The sequence below is a fragment of the Euleptes europaea genome, chromosome 1, assembly GCF_029931775.1.
Source record: "Euleptes europaea isolate rEulEur1 chromosome 1, rEulEur1.hap1, whole genome shotgun sequence".
In the NCBI taxonomy this organism is placed as follows: Eukaryota; Metazoa; Chordata; class Lepidosauria; order Squamata; family Sphaerodactylidae; genus Euleptes; species Euleptes europaea.
In genome coordinates, this window is record NC_079312.1 from 156527367 (window position 1) to 156535149 (window position 7783).

Consider the following 7783-nt stretch of genomic DNA (forward strand, 5'->3'; position numbering starts at 1 on the left):
CTGCCAGAAAAGAAAGACATTCATGTGTGTGTGTGTGGGAGGGGGGGGAATGTGTGTCTGGTGCTTTCAGTGTTTCCATGTTCACATGACCCTAAGCGAGGGACTGTGCATCAACAACATCAACCTCCACACAGGCCTACCTTACAGGGCAGTCATAAAGATTATATATGCCCTTGAATGCTGAAAGTGCTATGGGTTTGCTAAGTATTATTGTGGCATATTCAAAGGCATTCTGACCGCTTCCTACAGACTTTTTAAAAGCAGCTTTCTGAAAGAGAGTAGATTTTGCAGAGGCCCTGCACGCTCTGAGGCCCTCTTAAAAATCGAAGTTGTTTCCTATCCCCAACAGAGAGGTACTCAGACCTTTCTGACCCCATGAATTAATTCATTTCAGTGGAGAGGGCACTCTGCAGATGCTCAGAGGCGTTCATCCTCTAAGATGAGCAAATAAGCAAAAAAAAAAAAAAAAAGAGGGGGTTGCCTCTACTACAATAATTAGAGTCCAGGTTAAATATTAACACAGGGTGACTGTTTGCGGGACAAAATTCAACTTTCCCCCAAATATGCCGAGTAGAGGAGGGCCAAACAAACCCAACTGCCGTTGAGCTTTGAGAGTGCAAAAGTGCAGGGTGGAAATTGTAAACTAGGGCCTTGGATTTGCCACTCTTTAGATCAGGGGTGGGGAACGTCAGGCCCGGGGGCCGTATAAGGCCCGCAAAATCATTTGGCCTGGCCCTTCATGGGTCCTGGCAGATCTCTAGCTCAGAAGGATGCTGCCCTGCCTCAATCTCTTGGGCCCAGCTGGGGACGGCAGAGCTCAAAAGCGAGTCGCTCTACATGGCAGACACTCGGAGCCGTCTCCGGTCGTACCTCTTGGCAAAATGTTTGCCCAAATACGGCAGGCTAATTTTTAAGTTGATAATTTTGTGTGGCCCGCGAATGATGTTATAAATATCCAAATGGCCCTTGGCAGAAAAAAGGTTCCCCACCCCTGCTTTAGATGCACCTTTTCCCCACCCAAATTCTCAAAACTGCATGGGGGGCTTTTTGTTGGCCATTTATGCATGGAAGGTTTCCCCTTGAATTTGCCTCTCTATAGATGCATATTTCCCCCCACCCGAATTCTCAAAACTCTACATTGGGGCTTATTTGTGAGTTTTAAGAATTTGGATGGGGAAAAGGCGCATCTAACCGGCGGTGGGGTTGACAACACGGCCGCTCTTGCCACGGCTTTCCTTCCTGCCGCCGTCCGGAAACGCTCCTCCATTCGCCTTCGATTCGAATCATGGGAGGTTTTGCCTTGGATTTTGCCGCTCCCTAGAGGCACATTTCCCCCAGCCGGATTCTCAAAACTCAACAAGAAGCCCCCCACCCACCCACCCCCATGCAGAGTTTTGAGAATTCAGATGGCCATTCATGCCAGGGAGGTTTTGCCTTGGATTTGCCCCTCCCTAGAGGCACACTTCCCCCATCTGAATCCTCAGAACTCTGCACGGGGGGAGGGGGGGCTTATTGCTGAGTTTTGAGAATGCGGGTGGGAGAGGTGTGCCTGCAGAGAGGGGCGAACCCAAGGCAAAACCTCCCCTGCAGAGGCGGGCGTCGCTGCCCACCTCCCGCTTGTCCCCAGTGCCTTCCGAAGCGGGTCCGGGAAGGCGCTGGATTCTGCACGGGGAGGCAGGCGGGAAGGAGGGAGGGAGGGAGCGAGCCGGGGCCCCCCCCCGCCCCCGTTTCATGCTAGCGCGCGCCGCCCACTTTGGAACCGCCGGGGCCGGAGCAGCAGCCCGGGAACGAGCGAGCGAGCGGCCGTCCGTCCGTCCGGGGCGCGCCTGCGCCTGGCGGGGTTCGAACCCGCGATCTTCGGTTTACGAGACCGACGCCTTACCACTTGGCCACCGCGCCTGACGGGCTAGTAGCAAGCCCGAGCAGCCAGTGGAAGGCAGGTTCCGGGCGCCTTCCACTGGCTGCTCGGGTTCCGGGCGCCTTCCACTGGCTGCTCGGGCTTGCTGCTAGCCCGTCAGGCGCGGTGGCCAAGTGGTAAGGCGTCGGTCTCGTAAACCGAAGATCGCGGGTTCGAACCCCGTCCGTGCCTCAAACTGGACCTCGGCGTCTCTCGGCTTCCCGGAGGAGGGGGCTGGAAGGGGACTCGTCCCTTCCGCCAGCCGCTTTTTTTGGGGTTCTTGCGGAGGCTCCGCTGCCTTCGCCGGATGGCTTACAAAACAGGGCTCCTAAGGGAGGGGAGGGGAGGGGGCTGCCTGCCTGCCTGCTGCCCGTACCCGGCTCCTCCACAAGGAGGTGCTCGTCCGCGTTGGGGGTTGCCGGGGAATTGGGGCTGTCGGTACTGCGGGGATCCACCCACGGAGGGATGTTCCCCGGGCCAGACCCCCGGGGCGCTGCAGCTCGCCTCTGCCCCCGGGAAGCGGCTCCGTGGCGCGGGAGGCGGCGGCGGCGGCGGGGGGAGCCGGACGGCTTTTGCACCGAGCGGCTCCCAGGACGGGGAAAGGGCCCACCGAAGAGGGTCGGGGCGTTTGCACCGAGTGGGCATTTGCAGCGCAGGACGGAGGAGAGACGGCGGCCGTCCCCACCTGGAACCCGCCCGCATTTGCACCGCGTCGGGATTTGCATCGCTGCCCGGGCCAAAGACACCGCATCTCCCTTGGCTGCGGTTTCTGGCTTCACGCTTGTGCGGGGGGGGGGGGGCGGGGCGGACGAAGGGCTGCTTGCAAGGAAGCGGGGGGGGGGAGGAGGGCCAAGAAAGGGCAGCCCGATCCCGTGGGATCCGGGGTGGGATTGCCCCGCTTGCAGCTCGCGCAGATGCGGAACTTGGGCGGCAGTATGGAAGGCCATTTATACACCGGGGGGGGGGGGTTGGTTGTTGCCTTGGATTTGCCGCTCACTAGATGCGCATTTTCCCCATCTGAATTCCCAGAGCTCGGGGCGGGGGGGGGGCTTATTTTTGAATTTTGAGGATTCGGATGGGGGAAATGTGCAACTTCAGAGCAGCAACTCCAAGGCAAAAAAAAAAACAAAACCCATGCATACATGGCCTTTATCTGGCTGGTTGGGGGTTCGGGGCAACCGACAGAACCGGACCAGAAGCGGGTTTTTTTTCCCGCTCGTGATGAATGGGGGAGAGGGGCTAGATACTTGCTTGTAGATGCTGCTGTTGGAACTAATCTACCTATGCAAAAGAACGAAATGGTAAGGGAGCTGAGACAGTACAGGGGCTTGCAGATGTAACGTGCACTTATTTTTCTGTGCTTGTTGTATTTATAGTCCACCTTTGTCAGTGAAACTCAAAGCAAATTGTACAGTGTAAATCACTGCAATCAATAGGATGAGACATTTAATAAGCAATGGAATCCACTAGGATTACAGAAATCTGAACGAGCCTTAGAGGTGATGCAGAATGCAGCTACATTGCAGAAAATTATTATTGGGCATTATCGGGCTATTTTACATTGTATTTTAAACTATTTTAATGGCTTATTGTTTTATTGTGTTTTAGACTGTGTAAGCCACTCTGAACCCTACCTTCGGATTGGGGAGAGCGGGGTAGAAATGTAATAAATAAATAAAATTGTATTACATCAATAGAAAATAATGCAGTGACATCAGCATACTATCTATAGCAAACAGATAATAAGGCCTATACACCCTGGTTTAGTCTGCAGTCTCCTTTCAGCCAGATTCCCTGGACGATTTGCTAAATAAATTACATGCCTTTAAGGCTGGGAGCTAATAACTAGTGGAAGATCACCCACAAGCTTTCATAGCAGAGAGGGGATTTGAATTTGGGTGATCCACATCCCACTCAGATACTCTAACCACTGCCCTACACTGGCTCTCACCAATGCCTGTTCATGTTTGGGCACCAGGTAGTTTTAAAAGCACAGCAAAGGATGGGAAAGTTGGCGACTGTGTCAGTATGTTTGCTTCCTTCCTTCATTTCCAGGTTTTTGCTGCATTGTGCTTAATGGCCACAGTCTACATCCCACTGAACTTTCTATCAAACCTCCGATAGCTGCAGTGGTCAGTTTGTGTTCAAGTAGATGGCAGGTGTTGGTAACACTTGATTCCCTTCACGCCTCTGCTCATCCGCCTTCTACTCATATCCAATGCAAAACCTGTAGCTAAAAGGATCGGTTAGTCGTAGGCGCTGTGCATAACCCTGAAGAGCCACCGCCAATCGGAGTAGACGGTACTGACCATGAGAGACTGGCAACTTCTTATGTTCATAGGGAAGTAGAGCGAGGTGGTGAAAGTACAAAGACTTGCCCTCTTTGTGAAATTGGCTATCATTAATAAGATCTTTTTCGCATAGTTCCTTGGCTTTTGTGGATCAGAGCTCCTGAGGTTTGAACACCTGCATGGCAAACAGAAATTAAGCAGAGGACTGTGTAGTACTGGTACTATGTGGCAGTGGTGAAATTCAACTTGTTGTTTCTCTCCATCTGTCTGTTAAACATACAAGAATCCTGCTTGGTGGGGGGGCCGACATATTTTAAAATCAAATTTGGGAACACAAAATATTGGTTCATCTTCGGTCTTCAGTGCAGCCCCACATGGGACTACGCCTCTGCACAGGCCTGCCACCGGCCTGATTTTCAGCTAATATAATTTTTAATCACCAGGGGGAGCTCTCCTCCCAATGCTGCGATGCTGCCCCTCCTGTAGTGTCACATGTCCATGGGAGGAGTCTCCCCCTGCCGCCCAGTTCCTTTTTTGCCGCCGCCGCATCTGGTTGTTTTTCTAGCGCGTGCTTAACTAAAAGATCGAACAAAAGGTTTGGATATTGCAAGGCTGAGGCAAGAAACTGACCTAGCCTATATTCCCTCGCAAGTGAATCTGGATTTTGACGAGAGTTGGGAGTCATTCAAAGATCCCGACTTTATGGCTACCAAGGCCCTATTTAAGAAGTGCGAGAAGTGCTCGACTAAGATGACTCAAACTGACGAACATCAGTTGTGCTTGATGTGTTTGGGGGAATCGCACAACGTGCAGGCTTGCAAGGTATGTGCGAACTTTACCTCAAAAGCACGGGGGGATAGGGCAGTGCGCCTTAAGGCAGCCCTCTGGAAAAAAGCGATTATGCCCCCGATCCATAATGAGACGCTCCCCAGACTGTCCTCTGCACATTCAACCCCATCAGAACCCAGGGGCCTTGAGATCACGTCGGTCCAATTGACCGGATCAGCCAAGGCGACTTCGGCCTCGGTCCGGGGGAACCTTCAACCTCCAGCATGCAACTTCCCAAGGCCACTCCCAAACATAAGGAGAAGCAGGGAGATGACTCAGAGCCGGTGCCAAAGAAACACTGAGACAAGAGTAAACACTGGGGGAAATCCATTAAGAGAAAGTCAGCAGGGGACCCTCCAGTGGGAATAATGCCCTCTCGAACCCCCTCTTTGCAATCCAGTTGACCCTCTCACTCATTCTCTAAACTGGTTCTAGATATTCTCTTCTCTGATGAGACAGGAATGCCCATAATGCTGGAACCAACGGTGGAACCGATGGCTCAGGTTCAACCCCTCGACCCGGTTCAAATCCAGGATTGGATTGAGTTTTGTCGGATCCGTCAGTTTGAAAAAAGCTTCAGGACAATTTTAGCGTCCCATACCCAATCTTACCCAGATGACAGAGTGTACGGAGTTGGAACCGGATATGGACAGACCATCCACCCTCGATTCCGAGACCGGTTCAGGGGCATCCCCAGACGACATAGGAGGGGAACCTAGTTCCAGATTGCCTAGTGAGGACATTAAGCTTCACACTGAACGGATGCTTCGTATGGCGGAAGCCTTGGATTTAGATGTGTACATGTCCCAAGACAAACCAAGGGACAAGATACTGAGCAGATTACACTCTGATACTCCCACTGTAGCAGCCTTCCCAGTCCTGGAAGGGCCTTCTGAGCTCAAGGATATAATTTGCAAGAAACCAGCATCGGGTCCTCCCTCGACTAGGAAATTAGAGGGCCTCTACAGTATCAAGCCTGGGGCAGCAGATTTTCTTTCTATTCACCCCCCCCCCCATCTATTGTGGCCCCTGAGATGCAGGCCAAGCAGAGGGCCATTCAACCCCCGCAGACAAAGAGAGTAGACGCTTAGATTCTCTGGGTCGTCGCATCTACACGGCTGCAGCCCTCAATTTTAAGGTGGCCAATTACCAGACCATAATGGCAGGCTACCAGTTGTTTTTATGAGAGAAAGTGGCCTCACATCTCCAAAGTATACCAGAGGAGTTCAGGTCATCAATTCAAACGATTCAAGCAGAAGCAGCCATGCTCTCCAAACAGGAAATCTCCGCGGGAAGACACGCTGCTGAAGTGTCAGTCAGAGCACTGACCGCAGGGGTGACCCTCCGCCGGCATGCCTGGCTTCGCACCATCGCCCTGCCAATACACACGAGAGCCCAAGTAGAGGACCTACCATTCGAGGGAGAGATCTCTTTGCGACCTCAATGACAGAGTTCTTGAAGAACATGACTGAGGAGAGGAAGATGGCTAGATCCTACGGGGTTCTGCCGTATGGGCAAGGCAGAGGTAAGCAGCCCTACAAGCAACAAGGCTATTCTACATCATACTTTAGGGGAAACAAGTTTCAGTGTCCCCAGACTTCATTCCAACAGTATCCTCAACAGAGGTTTTTTCACCACCAGCAGCAGTTCTACCCCTCCTGTCATCAGCAAGGGGGTAGGGAGGTGGTAGACCCAGATCCACTCTTCCACCCCAGCAGGACCAGAAGGAGCAGGGCCACAACCAGAGATTCTGACTGTAGGAGAAGCCCTTTGAGTGTCGGCTGGCCCATTTTTATCCCCAGTGGACCAGAATCTGTTCTGATTCCTGGGTACTCCAAATTGTAACCTCTGGTTATCGTTTAGAATATAAACATGTCCCACGTTGTTCTAATGTTGATGCAGTTCAAGACAACCCCCTTCCCGAGTTAGCAGTTCCATTAAGGGATCTTTTGGGGAAAGGGGCAGTTGAAAAAGTTGAAAGTTTTCATCCTAACCAGGGTTGGGATGAAAAGTTTTCATCCTAACCAAGTTTTCATCGTAACCAACTCCAGAATGTTTATGATAGATAAGGGGGACACAGACCCATTTTGGATCTAAGAGAACGAAATATATGTTCAAGAATTTCCAAATTCAAAATGGTCTCTCTTCCTGGGGTTATTGAAATGTTAACTGAAGGTTCTTAGTTTTGGGTGGTTGACCTCAAGGATCCATACTTCCATATAGCCATCCACCCCGACCTTAGGAAATATCTGAGGTTCAGATACGGAAGGGACCCATACCAGTATACGGTCCTGCTGTTTGGATTGGCCACAGCACCAAGAGTATTTACCAAGTGCATGGCCATGGTAATGGCACACCTGAGGACACAAGGTTGCTGTATTTTTCCCTATTTAGATGACTGGTTAATAGTGGCTAACTCAGCGGATGCTCTGAATAGTCAGTTGGACCTAGTTGTCCAAGCTTGCACCAACCTGGGTCTCCTGATAAATTGGGAAAAGTCGAGGCTCCAGCCCCTCCAGAGAATACAGTATGTAGGTGCAATTTTAGATTCAAGACAGGCTGGAGCCTTCCTACTGGGAGACAGAGCAGCAGCTCTAAAAGGCCTGATCTGTGCCATCAAGAGATCTAGATGACAGTCAACCCGGACGGTGCAACGCCTCCTGGGTTTTATGGCCTCTACAACAGCCATGGTGATCATGGCCAGGCTGTTCATGAGAGACCTACAGAATTGGTTTATTAGGAGGTATAACCTGAGGTTACTCCCACA

At 51.8% G+C, this 7783-nt stretch overlaps 2 non-coding genes across 2 annotated transcripts; one reads left to right on the forward strand and one right to left on the reverse strand.

The window, feature by feature from the left end:
* Positions 1–1827: 1827 nt before the first annotated feature.
* Positions 1828–1898, reverse strand: TRNAT-CGU (transfer RNA threonine (anticodon CGU)). The gene has a single exon. It is a non-coding gene; the product is annotated as a tRNA-Thr (tRNA).
* Positions 1899–2017: 119 nt separating this feature from the next.
* Positions 2018–2089, forward strand: TRNAT-CGU (transfer RNA threonine (anticodon CGU)). Its single transcript has one exon. It is a non-coding gene; the product is annotated as a tRNA-Thr (tRNA).
* The last annotated feature ends 5694 nt before the right edge of the window (positions 2090–7783 follow it).